The sequence below is a fragment of the Vanellus vanellus genome, assembly GCF_965231255.1.
Source record: "Vanellus vanellus genome assembly, chromosome: 1".
NCBI classification, from domain to species: domain Eukaryota; kingdom Metazoa; phylum Chordata; class Aves; order Charadriiformes; family Charadriidae; genus Vanellus; species Vanellus vanellus.
Window position 1 is genome coordinate 4952429 of NC_138905.1, and position 15484 is coordinate 4967912.

The 15484-nt window shown below is 48.6% G+C and overlaps 1 protein-coding gene across 1 annotated transcript in view; it reads right to left on the minus strand.

Annotated features, from left to right (window-relative positions):
* SFMBT2 (Scm like with four mbt domains 2) overlaps nucleotides 1-12128 on the minus strand; it is a gene marked incomplete at its 3' end in the record, with an annotated part of 123352 nt that extends 111224 nt beyond the window's left edge. Inside the window, exon 1 of the mRNA XM_082490200.1 lies at nucleotides 11992-12128. The remainder of the gene's footprint in view (nucleotides 1-11991) is intronic.
* Between the last annotated feature and the right edge of the window lie 3356 nt (nucleotides 12129-15484).

The window sequence follows — 15484 nt, forward strand, 5'->3', positions numbered from 1 at the left end:
AAATATTATGAAAGGCGTTTGAAAGAGCAGGGAAGGGGGGGGAAATTCCCCGGTTTCAGATCCCTTGTCCATTGTTTCTGCACAGTGGTGGTTCAAACCGATCCGATTCTTCCCCCACGCAGCTCCCATCCCCCTGGTATTTAAGTCAGATCCAGACTCTTAATTCACAGGCAGGAAAAAAAAAAAAAAAAAAAAAAAAAAAAACAGCCAATATTAAAAAAAAAATATATATATAATAATCTTTTATTTCCTTCTTCCCACGGCTGTCAGTCTCAGCCCCACAATTATCTCAAACGCGCTGCCTTGTCATCTCTATCAATACTGGCTCTTTGTCTAAGTGCTGGCGTTGGCTTCCTCGCACTATTTTATATTCCTCATCTCCTGTCGACTCCACCTGGTCTTTCCTTCCTTTGGAGTAAGCCCCTGGAGGGAGAGGTCCCCTACCCACACACACACAAATCCAACACCCTATGGCTCTCTCTGAGTTAGCCCTGAAAAACTTAAATTCTCCCTCCAATACCTACTTGGTTAATTGGGACTGACGTAAAGAAGGTGGGCTACTGGAACAGAGGATGCAAAAAAGATCTCACAGCCTTGAAACCTTCTGCCTGGAGAGCGCATCAGTTGTGCCAATGCACCGCCGAGTCCTGAATGGGGGAGAAGTGCAAATCCCACTGTTTTCCCAAAGATCTGGCCCCAGCCTCCAATATCCAGTAACATTCACTGACTGGAGATGGTCCCACCTCTCAGTAAGGAGCCACTTGATGAGCACAGCAGGGCTGCGCTAAGGGATGCCAGCATGACCCTGTGTCCTTGGTGAAGAGCCCCTACCAGGGGTGTGGCCGGTGGGAGGGTGGGTCCATGGGCAGCTCCAGGGCCCACTGCATTTCCACAGCTCGGCCCTAGCTATGTTGGGATATCAGGAATCCACATTTCTCTTTCCAGCCAAGTTGATGGGAAGCTGAACACGGGATAGCCCCAGCAGACTCTCCTGGTGAACTCATCTGCTGATTTCACTCAGTTCCCTCAAAGCCAGGTGCCACCATGTGCAATTTCATGCAGCCCTTACCATCTCCAAGCCTTTTGCATGACCATGAGTGAAAAAGACACTGTAAAGTGATCACGGAAATTATTTTGAAAAAATGAGACAAGATCCACCTGCCTGAACAATTAGGAAACTGCAGCAATCGGTGCTGAGACTCTCAGGAAGCAGGGAGGACTCAGGACTCCAAGACCTGCCCTGCCTCAACCCAATCCTGGAGCTGAGACAGTCACTCCAGCTGCCTCCTCTTCCATCTTACTTCCAGAACACATCATTTTTTTATGTCCCCACTAATGTCCCCCACCTGGCCAAATGGCTTTACATCAGGTAAAATGAGGGCACCTAGACCTGAGCAGATGGAGCAACAGCCTAGGTAGGACGCAAGTGATACTGGATCAGGCCCTGACTCCAATGTTGACTTCACTTTGGGATTTTCCAGCACATCCTCTTGAAACAGCACTGCAAGAAATGACACCCACCAATCCTACTCACCTCAGGTGGGATTTGCCTCGCCTAGTCAATCACTTGCAGCTGAGAGAAAGCATCTCCAAAGGGCAATTTGTGTGGTCTAAACTGGACACACAAAATTTGGATGAGATGAACAACCCTCAGGAGCTGCCTGTCCTGGCAGAGCAGCTGCTAAGATTTTAGATTTAAGACATTCAAGTTTGCCAGCAACCAAACCGAAGAAGTGAGATGCTCAGATGCCACGCGACACTGGCCCCATGGATGTGGAGCACGGTGAAGGGGGACTCAGACCCCTGGGACTAGGTGTAGGGTACATGCGAGTTGGCCACCACAGGACTGATCTTGAATGACAATATCCCTCCTCGGGAGATACAAGACCAGGCATCACCCAAGAGTCAGGGAAAAAAATACCAAGTTGATAACCCACCCACCCTCAAGCATTCTTCTCCACGGCATCTCCTTTCCACTTTAGGACTCTGCCCTTCATCGGGAGGGTCTGACTCAACCCTGCACTCCTGCAGGCCTTCTGGTTGCTTCCATTGTCTGCTAACCTGGAGATACCCATATCCCAATGGATCCCAGCCCCAGTAAACACTGAAATCAGCCTTCCAAATGGTCACGCTGCAAATCACTACACGCACAACCTCTTGATTTTTACAGCTCAAGTCAAGTCAACAGTGTTCCCTTCTGAGTCTAAAAGTCTGGATATCCACCCCTTGCTTTAAGCAATGCCGGTGACCTTTTTCAATGCTCAGAGACCACCTCCAAGAGCACGCGGGCAATGCAAGGCAACAAATGCAGTCTCCAGCTCCCCAAAAAGCCAGTTCACGGGCAACGCTGCAAATCACTCCATTGCATTTAACAGGAGGATGCACCGGACTAACGCTGTGGCTGAGAAGAAAGTCTGCTCCTCCAGGCAGAGGTCCCTAAATAAAACCATACTTGACGCAGGACTGCTAGTGGCAGCCTGCCACAATATTTACACCCCCCGAGCATCCGCACAATGCAAACGGAGGCTCATTTGGAAGGGCTATTGAACACATCAAGGAACAGCTTTCACCTCCTAGAGAAAGAGCCTGTCTCTCTTCTCAGACAAAGTACCAGTTGGAAACCTTTTAAGGATCACTTCTTCAAATTCCTGTCGTCTGTTTTTTTTGGTTTTTTTTTTAATTATTTATTTGAGAGCTTCCCTCGCCAAATGTTTTCACTTATATCAAGCGACAATTTCTCTTTCATATTGAACGCCCAACAGGATTTTATTAGGGGCAAATTACTGCTTTGAACAGCGTCGTGTTGGTTCAGACGTACTCTGGGGTGGAAGAAACAAATCCCATCTAATCTGGCGAATGAGGAATGTTCACAATATTCAAATACGTAAAAAACAGCTGAATGGAGAAAGAGTATAATCTGTTTTCCATGTTCTTAGTGGATCGAAGAGGAAGGCTTGGGTTTAAACTGCGGGAGGGGGGACTTGATTTGGGCAAGAGAAAGAAAATAGCTAACATGAGGAATCCGGTGAAGAAGTGGAATAGACTGCAGGAAGGGCACAGAGCCTCAGTTTTTATAGGGGTTAGGACGCTGATCTGTCCAGAGACAGATCTTGGTACAGTTAATCCTGTCCTGGGGTAGGAGATGGCCTCTACAAGCTATGGAGGTCCCTTCCAGCCCTCCTGCCCCAGCCACTCAACAGAGCTGATCTTTCTGCTCTTGAGGGCAAGCATCAGTATCGTTTGTGCAGCAGCACAGAAAATAAATGACTAAACCCGGAGGGAAAACACGCAAGAAGGGGAAATTAGAAGGACCATCAGAGCAGGGAGGGTCCTGACTGTCCATCCTGAAGGGGCAGAAGGACAGGAATGAAACTTCTCTGAAGACACGTGGTGGAGAAGGGATTACGCGAGGTGATGACAGCCCTCCGTAACTCAGCAGGTCTTTGCTCTCCTCTCTTCTAGCACTGGTGCCTAATGCCTCACGTTTTTGTGCCGACAGAGACAAACCTGTTTCACTAAGCAATTTTCTCATCCCCCCCTACCTGGCACACCACCGAGTCCAGGATACGCACAGAGATAAATAGCAGTAAGATAAGGCAAGAGAAAGTAAAATAAACCTAATTAGAGAAACTAACTTGTTTACAGTGTAGAAGCCCTGCAGTATTAGGCAAAATAAATAAATAAATAAATAAATAAAAGAGACAGATGACAGGCAGGCACACAGATGTCTGACTTAGGTGCACATTCCACTTTTAGCTGCCCTATGTGTAAATACAGCATAAGGACCCTGAGCTGGACGTCAAGCAAAAGCCTGCCACAGACTTCGCTGAGGACTAGATCAAACCTCTAAAATTAAAAGCACTTTTTCACTAAATTTCCTTTCTCCAAAGTGAGCTGGATGCTCTATAACCAAGGGTTATAAGGCATCGCTGCCACACCTGTACCCCTGTCATCGCCCCTGCTAACCCTGGACGCCTTCAGCATCCCACGCGGCACGTGTGCATGGCACAATCCTGTCCTCAGCGCCCACGTCGGCTGGTGGGGGGACCCTCTCCTATTCGGATGCCGACAGCAGGATCCGGCCCCAAACCGCCCCGAAGAGCCAGGCACGGTGTGCGGGTGCCTCTCTCCTGCCCCGCGTTTGCATTACTGATGCTCATTCCAAGCAGCCGTAAAATCCCCCTCCTGTCACAGCACTGATATTTTACATCCTCTTTCTATAGGTATAAATATCAGCCCAAGGCGCCAGGCCAGGGAGATGGGGGTCACCATGCACGAATCCTTCTCGCTTCCAGCTGTTCTGTCACCTACTAGGTGGCTGTCACCTTCTTCATGATTCAACAGCTGATGTCCACGATGTAGCCCCACTGTGGTAAAGCACTTCACAGAATCACAGACTGGTCACGGTTGGAAGGGACCTCTGGAGATCACCCAGTCCAACCCCCCTACCAGAGCAGGGGCACCTACAGCAGTTGCACAGGACGGCGTCCAGGCAGGTTTGGAATGTCTCCAGAGTGGGAGATTCCACCACCTCTCCTGTGCCAGTGCTCTGCCACCCTCACAGGAAAGAAGTTTCCCCGCATCTTGAGATGGAACTTCTGGTGTTTTGGTTTGTGCCCAGTGCCCCTTGTCCTGTCACCAGGCACCACTGAAAAAGAGTCCGACCCCATCCTCTTGACACCCGCCCTTTAGATATTGATCAGCATTGATGAGATGCCCGCTCAGTCTTCTCTTCTCCAGGCTAAACAGCCCCAGGGCTCTCAGCCTTTCCTCATCAGAGAGATGCTCCAGTCCCTTCATCATCTTCATAGCCCTTGCTAAGGGCTCCTACCCATGCTAAGGACCAAACATACACCAACTACTTTGGGAGTACATCATATTTAAGATTAGGCATCTTCTAAAGCTCTCAGCTGAATCAGGGCCATGAAGAAGACTGAATCAACATTCCCAATGCCTTTTACAACAGGCAAAAAAAATTGCAAGGAAGAAGCACAGCAGCAACATCAACCATCTGCAATGCCCTGTCTTCTCCTGCCTCCGTGTCTGAAACAGAGCTGAAACAAGGAAGCCTTTGAGATGGGCAGCCTGGACATGCACAGCTGCTTATCATCCTGAAACATCTCATCTGATGCTTATCATCAAACACCGCCACGTGGATCAAAAAAAAAAAAAAAAAATCATTCAGGCACCCTGAACAGGACCAATCAGCCAAGCGATAGAAGTCACCCAGCAGGAAACACAAAACACTGTTTTCATGGACGTAATTTAGGGCACAATCCAGAAGTCCCTCATCAGCCAAAACTCCCATTGCCCGGTCAATCAGTTCTGCCTTCTACGGTGCGGTGCTTTGCAGCAGTCAGAGATGTTTTCAAAAAAAAAAAAAAAAAGCAAACTGGAATCCAGGAAACATCTGCCATCCGATTCCAACACTTTTTAGGAAAAATGACATTTTAAGTCTTGGCACTGTTTGGTTCATTTAAACAGCACAGCTGATCAGCATTTGGGCTTAGTCCTACACACACTTATATCCCTCTCAGCACTTTACATCCAGAAGCAGCTTCACCGACCGGCAGGATCTGCCAGAGAAAAAAAATCTAGCCCTCACAGCCATCTCCTGCCACCCCTCGGTACAACAGCAGGAAGAAGAGGACTATTCCCTTCGCCAAGGGCATGTGAGGGCAGCCAACAGGCCCCTGCCAAGGTCTATCCAGAACCAAATTCCAGAAGACGTTTTAACTCACAATCCTGCAAATCACATTTACGATGCTAATTCCACCCCATTTCTCTAAAAAATGACAAATTGGATTCTCTTTCATTCCACAAGTGACCTCTAAGAGATGCCACGGTGAACACATGAGCTGCTCCAGGACATCCAGGTGCAGTGCCCCACCATCACTCATACAGCGGTGCATCATGGAGCCTGGTCTTACACCTGCCCTGAGCCCCCACCCTGGACTTGGCTCAAAACACCATCCAAGAAACAGTTTGTTTGTTTTTTTCCTTGTCCCTTCTTTAACAGGATATTTTTAATGCATCCAGGAAAGCTACTGCTTTCCACCCAAAAGTCCTGGCAATGGACCTTAAGGCTCCTTAGACTTTTAGCATCCTCAGCCCATGGTTGTCTTCTTGTCTGATCTCCTACACCGCAGGGGCAAGAATAACATCACCTCCTGGATTTTAGTGGAGGGAATAAATCTTCCTTGCCAAGCAAATAAATGAAAAACTTTCTAATAATTTATATTCAAACCGGGTGTCAGGACTTTACTCTGAGAGTGGTGAGACACTGGAACAGGTTGTCCAGAGAAATTGTGGCTGCCCCATCCCTGGAGGTGTTCAAGGCCAGGCTGGATGGGGCTTGGAGCAACCTGGGCTGGTGGGAGGTGTCCCTGCCTATGGCAGGGGGGTTGGAGATCGATGATCTTCAAGGTCCTTTCCAACCCAAACCGTTCTATGATTCTATGACTTTACCCAAGAAAACAGGACTCCCTCGCACAAGCCACCCAGTGATGTCAGCACTATTATTCATGAAAGTAAGAATCACGAGTGAGGGTAAAAATAGCAAGGATTCTGCACGTACCTTTTTTTAAGCCTTAGACCTACTCAGAAATGATCTCTCGGTCAGCCGTCAAGAACTGCTTGGGTTTTTTTTTTTCTTTCTTTTTATTACTATTTAATTTTAGAGCAAATGCTTCTGATTCATAAAAATGGAGTAACTGTGAACACATTTTCCAAACCAGCCCTCTCAAGAATGCTTTGTTTAGGTCTTGCAAAAGGCCAATCTCAAAATAAACTTTTTCAGGAGTTTTTTAAATGTCAGTGACAACATCTTTGCTCATATTTCTGCATTCCCCTGTTTTGCAACCCAAACATTTTCAATCACTGTAGGAATGATACCTGAGACACAGAAAATAAAGAGAAATCTTCTGGTAGAAAACCCATAGGATGCATTTCATAGAATCATAAAACATAGAATGGTTTAGTTTGGAAAAGACCTTGAAGATCATCTAGTTCCAACCTCCCTGCCATGGGCAGAGACACCTCCCACCAGTCCGTGTTCCTCCAAGCCCCATCCAGCCTGGCCTTGAACACCTCCAGGGATGGGGCAGCCACAGCTTCTCTGAGCAACCTGGGCCAGTGTCTCACCACTCTCAGAGTAAAGTCCTGACACCCAGTTTGAATATAAACTATTAGAAAGTTTTTCATTTATTTGCTTGGCAAGGAAGATTTATTCCCTCCACTAAAATCCAGGAGGTGATGTTATTCTTGCCCCTGCGGTGTAGGAGATCAGACAAGAAGACAACCATGGGCTGAGGATGCTAAAAGTCTAAGGACCCTTAAGGTCCGTTGCCAGGACTTTTGGGTGGAAAGCAATAGCTTTCCTGGATGCATTAAATATATCCTGTTAAAGAAGAGACAAGAAAAAAACAATATTAAACCGTTTCTTGGAAGGTGTTTTGAAGGTGTTCACTGGTTTCATCACTGTTTCAACTTAGCACTGTTGTGCTAAGATCGACAGTTTCAAATAATGAGATTTATATATTGGTAAGGTACCATCGGGTACTCTAATCCTAAAAAAAACCTGCTCCTGGGGACCAGCACATTACAATGATATCACAAACTCAGTATTTCCCAACAGCATCGCTATCAACAACAGCGACAGCACTTCATTTTCAGCACTGAGGACCCCGTTGCCTCAGCTGATGTACTCTGTATGTGTCAATATTCACTAGTAATAAAAGACCTCTGACACCTCTATTGCCTTCAGGTCACCTAACATGTGGTCCCTGTGGTCACCACGTTAATTTTCTCTGTGCACCTTCAGAAACTCGCCTCTGGCTCCTCTGCTTCAAGTTTTGGCTACCGGTCCCAGGATTTGGAGCCTTCCACAACTCCTTTGTCACTTGGACGCAGCCAGGGACCAGCCACCTCCTTCAGCCACCACCACCTTGAAAACCTCCTCAGACACTCTCTATACCTCCCTTCACTCCACACCAACGTGAATTTAGCAAGAAGAAGTCCTTAAAGAAACAAGTCAGCACCTTCTCTACCATGTCCCATCCTTCAGCAAGGCAGTGCCACGTCCCCTCGCCGATGCTCTCATTAGATCAGGCCAGCGTCCCCATGGCCGTGAAAGGCCAGAAACAGTGACTCGAAATACATATATGTATTTCATGGGCCAGCAACACACTCAGCATGAGCCAAGGGTGGTGGGGGGAAAGCATCCCCAGTCTAAAGAGTTGACGGTTGCGGTGCTTATTCTATTTCTAGTAACACTACCATAAAGTTTTAATGAATGCTTCATTAAGGCATCAACTGTCTGTCCAGCCAGTCAATTATCACTCACAATCACAGCTATATAACTATACACTGCCTTCTACAGATGTTCTTACATCTGTGCGAAACACACGCTCCACCTCTGCAACGTCCTTATAACATCTGTTGAATATTTGCAAATGTTTTCTCAATACGTAAGTATATAAATTAAATTATACTGTCTAGCTTATAACGTATCTACGGTCCCACTACCCCGCGTACCCCTTAAATCGGTAAAAAGGTATCTCCTTCTTGTTTACAATGTATTACACTCTCTGTAGCTCTTTGCCGTATCTATTTAAATGGCTTTCAGATTTTCACTTAGTAACAGATTACACCAAGCCTCCATCTTATCAGAGGAGTTATTAGGACCTAATCCTTTATAAGCACTGAAGTTATTAGACTTGTGAGAATATTTTCTTCCCTTCCGTAAATAATCTGTTGGGGAGGAAAAAAAAAAAAAAAAAGGAGGATAAAAAAAAAAAGCCACTTGCATCCCTGCTCACCCAGACAACACTCCCAACCCCGGGGAGAAAACCTGCCTCGCCTGCCCCCCCTTCGCCCCCAGCAAAGGAAATCAGATTTGTTTGTACCTCGAGGCTTTTTGGGAGGAAAAGCAAATTGCATTAATCCTGCCACCGCGGGCAAAAAGTCCTCGGAGAAGGTTTGCTGGGTGTCACCCAAGCGAACCCCAACGCGACCTCACTGGCGCTACAGGAGGGGTGTGTGGGGGCTCCGTCCTCCCTCTGAGGGATACAGGAGCAAAGATGGGGGGGTGGGGGAAGAGCAAAGCGGTCCCATAAATACAACCCCTTTGGCTGAGGTGGGTGTCCCCTGGCTGGCAAAGAGCCAAGGGGAGGGGGAGTAGAGGGGGGATGGGGGGTGGGGGGGTATCACCCCATCTTGGGTGGGGGGTCGGTTGCAGAGCCTGAAACGGGCAGCGCTGACGCAAGGCGAGGTGTTCCCACCAGAAAGCGCAGTTGGTGAGGAAAGAGCCATTTTAGGCTTTCCCCGTTTTTGGTTGCTTTTCCCATTTTTAAGCAGATCCCTTCCAAGGCAAAGGAGGGGGAAAAAAGAAAAAAAAAAAAAAAAAGGTGAAGGGAGGGAAGAGGGATGAGAGCCCGGGGGCAGAGGGGTCTGCAGAGACCTTTGCAGCCCCCCTCCATCCCCACGTCCCCAGCACGCGACCAGCCGAAGCCGCTTCTCCGCTCAGACTCCAGGTCTCTCTGCCACCACGTTTCCCTCCCGGGAGCACCGGGGGCACAAAGTGATTTTAAAAACCAGCGGCGGCAAACTGGGCAATGCAGAGATATGGGGCGGGAGGGCGAAGGGGAGAGACAGCTTCCCATTTTGCAATGGCCACATCCCTTCTCACCCCACAGAAGACCCCCCCAGGTTGACACCACTCTGCTGCAGCTCTTGGATTTCGCCACCTAAGTCCCACCATTGTTTGACAGCCGCCTTCCAAGCTCCTCTGCTTATAATTAATGCTGTTTCCTGCAATTTCGCTAAGAGACCACAATCCTCCTCCCCAGGTCTTCTCTTCTGCCCCCGTTCCCCACCACCATATCCCACAATAGAAGTTTACTGGTTCCCTGAGCAGCAAAGTTTGGTCCTGGCAGGGGCTGGAGAGGGGGGGGAATGGGGTGGGAAGGTGGAGCAGAACCCTTTTGCAAGGGGAAACCTCAACCTGTGTCACAAGGTGCGCAAACAGCATCTCCAACCGCTCCTGGTAAATAAAATCACGGTGGGTTTCTGGAGAGCATCTCCAAGAGGCGCAAGGAAATGGGCAAAGCAGATCAGCTCTCTTTCCCCCCCACCCTTTTCCCCTCCAGGATGCTCCCCGGCTCCTCTATCCCCACCCGGGGAACTGAGAGTTTGCGATGCTGGAGCTTCCCATCGCCTCCCACGGTTGCAAAACGCAGATGCTCCCAAGTTAACATCTTGCAACCACAGCGAAACGATCCCAGAACAGCAGCAACGAAGCGCTGGCTGCACGGGAAGAAGGAAGTTTCTCCCGCCTCCGAGGGCTTCTCCCACTCCTCCACAACCCTGGAAAATACATTTTGCAAAAAAAAAGCAGCTGGGAAGGGCACAAAAAACTTCCCGCAGCCTCCTCGCAAACTCTCTTTGCCAAAGGTGCGATTCACCTCCGTCGTCGCCGTGGGTTTTTTAGGGTCCCTCTGCAAAAGAGACTCCCGGTTGCAGCGTGCCCTGGTAAAGTCACTTGTTTAGCAGCCCAAATTTCCGTGTGTAGCAATTTCAGAGCTTTTTTGCTAAACAACAGGGGAAAAAAATAAAAAAAGCAAGCAACCAACCCACATCCCCGGTTGACCGCGCCGAGGCGAGCGGGGAAGGCTTGACAGCTCCAACAGGACATTTCATCCCACGACATGTCTACTGTTAATGCAAAATAAATCACCGCTGGGTCTCTCGGCTTTTTTTTTTTTTTTTTTTTTTTTTCCCCCTCTCGTGGCATGTCTGTAATTTTGGCATTCAAAAGCAAATCGGCCGGGCTCCGAAGTCCACATGCCCCTTCTCATGGTTTCTCCCCAGCAGACACAAACGCCCCACACTTTTCCCACCAGTGAGTCCTGCAGGGGGTGGTGGTGGAGGGGGGGGGGGGACGGGACGGGACGTATCCCATCCCTTGCCCTGCGCATTTAATTCACCAGCGCACTTCTCCGAGCAACAAAAGAGAGCTGAACCCGACGTGTGCCACCTCGGTTTCCCCCCCCCCCCCCGCCCCCCCTTTTTTTTTTTCCTCTCAAAATGTTTATTTTCAGTTTTTAAAGACACCTTAACCCGCCATGTTGAACTGACAAGCTTTATAAATATTCATTTACCGCAGTTCGGGAGCGCTACGGGAAAATGTGTATAGATCAGGGCTGCACATTTTGGCACAGCTGATTGCTTTTTCTTTTCTTTTCTTTTCTTTTCTTTTCTTTTCTTTTCTTTTCTTTTCTTTTCTTTTCTTTTCTTTTCTTTTCTCGCCCCCCCCCCCGCCTTTTGTAGCAGCTTCCCCCCACACACACTCTACCCTACAAATTCAGATGAAACCCACCCGCACACCCCAAAAATAACTCTTTCCGAGATGTGCATCAGTAAATCTGAAAGGAGCTCGCAGAAGCGTTTATCAGGAAAGCATCAAACCGATAGATACTACTTTTTTTTTTTTTTTTTTAAAAAAAAAAGGAGGAAAAAAGAAAGCGAGAGCGATGAGAGCATCTCAAACGCGATCCTGCAATAAATTGCCCGGGCACCGCGCACCCTGCCCGTGGGAACTCCGGCGTGCCCTGCCCACGAAGCGCCCACGAAGCGCCCACGAAGCGCCCACGAAGCGGAGCGCAGGTACCGGGACCTGCCCGAGCTTCCCCGCTCCCCGCACGCAAACACTTCCCAACAACTCCACCGCGTTTTTCCCCTTTGGAATGAGGGGGGGGTGGGGGGGGGGTGGGAGGGAGAGAGATTAAAAATAAATAAATAAATAAAAAATCCACACCCAGCTTCCTCCGCTTAAAAAAAAAAAAAATTTTTTTTTTTAATATTTTTACTATCTCTCGGAAGGGGAAAAACGACTCTCTCCACCCAAACGGTGCAAAACCCAATAAATAAAATAAAGGCAAACGCCAGCCGGGGGAAGATTTTGGGGGGAGGCTACCCGGCGCGGTACCTTACCTTAGGCAAGTTTGGCTTTTTTGGGGGGGTGTTTTGTCCTTTTTTTTTTTTTTTTTTCTTTTCCCGCGCCTCAGCGGCGAACCCCCCGCGGTGCGCGGCGCTGCGCGGTGCGGAGCCGACCCGTCCCTCCTCCCGCACTCGCGGCAGACTCATTCCAATATGGCATCCGCGCAGTGCGCATGCCTGCCGCTCTTTTTAGGGCTTTTTTTTTTTTTTTTCTCTCTGATTTAGCAGCCAACTCCTTCAGTGACCTTTTTCAGCAGTTTCAAAAAAAAAAAAAAAAAAAAGAAGAAAAAAAAAAATCACATACACATCCCAACCACCACCGCCCCGGCTCCGCCGAGCTGCGCACCCGCGGTACCTCCTCCGCGCCCCCGAACCGGGGAAACGGACTAAATAAGCGGGACAGGATTGAAATTCCGTCGTGGAAGAGATTCCGCGGTGCGGGGCAGCGCGCAGCGGTAACACGGCTCCCGCCGCCCGCGCGTTAAATGCGCTAAAATAACCAGAATAAGCGGGTTTTATACCGCCAGCAAAGCGGGAGCTCTGTCTCCCCATCTTCACTACACACACACACACCCCCGCACCGCTCCCCGCAACCTTTTATTTCGTTTTTTTTCCCCTCATTTCGCGTCGCGAAGAAACTTGGCGAGGGAGGGAGAGGGGGAAAGAAGGGAAAGGACAAAAATGCGCTGCCCGTCCCCTCCGCCTCGCCAGGCTCCGGCGCTACCTGTTCATTCCCTCTTGCAGAAAATAAATTTTATATATATATAAAACAAGAAAAAGCAGGCGAAAGCACAAGGCAAGACACAAAATCAACTGGCGCGCACCCCTCCGCGCCGGCACCCGCGCAACTTTGTGTGGTTTGCTCGTTGTTTGCTTGGAATTTTTTGTGCTTTTTTTTTTTCTTTTTCTTTTTCTTTTTTTTTTTTCTGTGATTTATTTATTTTGTTTTGTTATTTCTTTATTTAGCGGCTGCGGGGGATTCACGGCAGAATCGCGCTGAGCGTCGGTGTGCGCAGCGGTGCTGGTGTGGGGGTGTTTCCACGTACAGCCATACTGCGGGAATTTTCTGATTTTATTTCTTTTTTCCTTCTTTTTTCCTTTCCCTTTCGAGAAAATCAGCTCCCATGCAGGGCTGGAAACGCTGAACAGACATCATTGCCCATATCCTCCCCCCCCCCCCTCCCCCCCCCCCCCGCTCCGACTGTTCCTGCTCCCGGGGGTGCCAGAAAAATCCCCAGGGGATAAAGCCCCCCCCCCCCCCTCCTGCATCCTGCAGCCGGGGTTATTCGGGATGCTCCGCCCGGTGGTGCCCGGCCGACTCCGGAGCTTTCCCTTCACCCGGGTTTGCTCAGCAGCGGGGCTGTGGGTGTATTTTTGCAGGAATTTCACTCCTTCTTTTGCATAATGCTCCTCGCTGGGGATTTTCGGAGCCCCAAATCCCTTCTCCTTGCAGGCAAGCAAGGGTCACGTCCCTCACAGGGCTGAGGATGCAAGTGGATGCTTTTGGAGCATCCTCAGGCATTGGGGGCTGGCACAGCCCGCGCGTATTCAACAGGTCTGGAGGAGAGCGGAGGGAAGGAGCATCGTTTGGGCTTTGTCCTTTCCACCCGTGAAATTCATCCCAAGCGCTGGTGTGTGTCTGCCCCCGCAACAAGTGGCCAAGTTTGCATCTCACCCCACAGGCTCAGATGCGACCGCTTGTCTCCACTTGCTTTTCTCCAGTCATTCTGAGCCGAGGTTTGAAGTTTCCAGGTGATCTTGCGAGCGCCCTTTCTCGCAGGAGGAGGGGAGTGCTGCAAGGGACACAGCAGAGCGGTGGCACTGGTTTCCCACGTGTGACCCCAGCTCTCCTCTGTTCCATTGCAATCACCAGCGTCTTTCACGCCAGTTCTTGCCGCTTCTTCACCGCTGAACCTCCCCACCCCCTTTCTCTTCCACTCTCCCCATACCCTTTCTTTTCCACCAGCCTCTCGTAGGCACATTGGCACACCACAGGGGTTTTGTGCAAGAGGACAAGTGAGGAATGCAATAGAGATAAAGAAAAGTGTGATTTTTATTTTTTTTTTCCTGAATACTGAAGACTGGAGTAAAGAGCAAATATTGCCCATGATGCACTTCTTCACCACAATCCGCTTTCTTGCCATTCACGGTCCATCTCTGAAAGGTCATGGAGATGGGTTCAGCCCCTCCTGTTCCAGCAGAGTTCCTGTAAAACATACAAATCAAGCAGTTCAGATTTTTCAGGCTTTGGCTTGAATGAGATTTCAAAACAGCACGGCAACACTGTCAGAACTTCAAAATAAGACCAAAAACCCAACAGATGCCAGGAAAGTGTTCAAGTCCCATTTCTCCAGATGATTGTGGAAGTGGTTGACATTTTCAGCATGGTGACATTTCAGATTTTCAACATACTTTTGAAAGGAAGATGCTCTGCAAACACCATGTCTGCGTTCTCGCTCCTTTTAACCCGCTCTAAATCAGGTTACGCTGAGATATCTCTCGCTGCAGCCTATTTCCATCTAAAGCTGGTGGCGGGTGACACCACTGTCATCCAGCTTAGGGACACAGCCACAACGTCTCTCGCAGAGTTTCAGATGTTTCTCCATCTCCTCTCCATTAACAGCAGATGCCTTTGTGCTTTATTTCCATTCAGACTTAAGTGCTCTTTGCAGGAGCTTTGGTTCCACTGACCTCTCTGGAACTTCTTCCCTCTCGGCCTTGGTTCCTCCCCCCCCCCCCGCCCCTCTTTTATTTTTATTTAGAGACTATTTCTGAAGCACCGACAGTGCATTTGGCCCTGTACATAGAGACGTAGAAGAAAGCGTTATCCTTGTGCAAAGAGTTTGTAATCTAGATTAGCTCTGTGGAAGGTGGCCAAAGAGGTGGATTATAAAAAAAAAAAAAAAAAAAAAAAAAAAAAAAAAAACCAAAAAAACACCCACAAAAATAATAAAGGCTGATTCCCTTTGGATTTTTTTTCTAAGTGGCTGCTACATTAAGACTTTCAGATATGAATGAAAAGGTGTAGATTTATATCAGGGCTGATCTAAAGATGACTGTGAGGGCTCCGGTTGGCAGCAGAGACTTTGGAACTTGCCCATAGCTGAGAATACAAATTGGTTTAGTGGACATGAACGGCAGTAATAGCTGAGAGATTTCATTCTAATACTACCTTTTGGAGCATCACTGGGAAAAAAAAAGAAAGTGCTTGGAGAAATACGGCATTGTCCCAGCATAGTATCCCAAGATATAAAATGGATTTAATCCCTGGTGAAAAAAAACCACAGTGAGGTCAGCTCCACTCTTAGTTGCAGTGACACTGTGTTCGCAGGGATGGATCTTCAACCCATCGAAAGCAACTTGGCTCCATTCATTTCACTGTTATCCATGCTCTTTAATGCCACATCTGGGGTTAGCTACGTGACACCCAAACTTGGGAGTAGAAGTTTCACATCTGGAATTTTTTGTTGTTGTCGTCGTTTTTAAC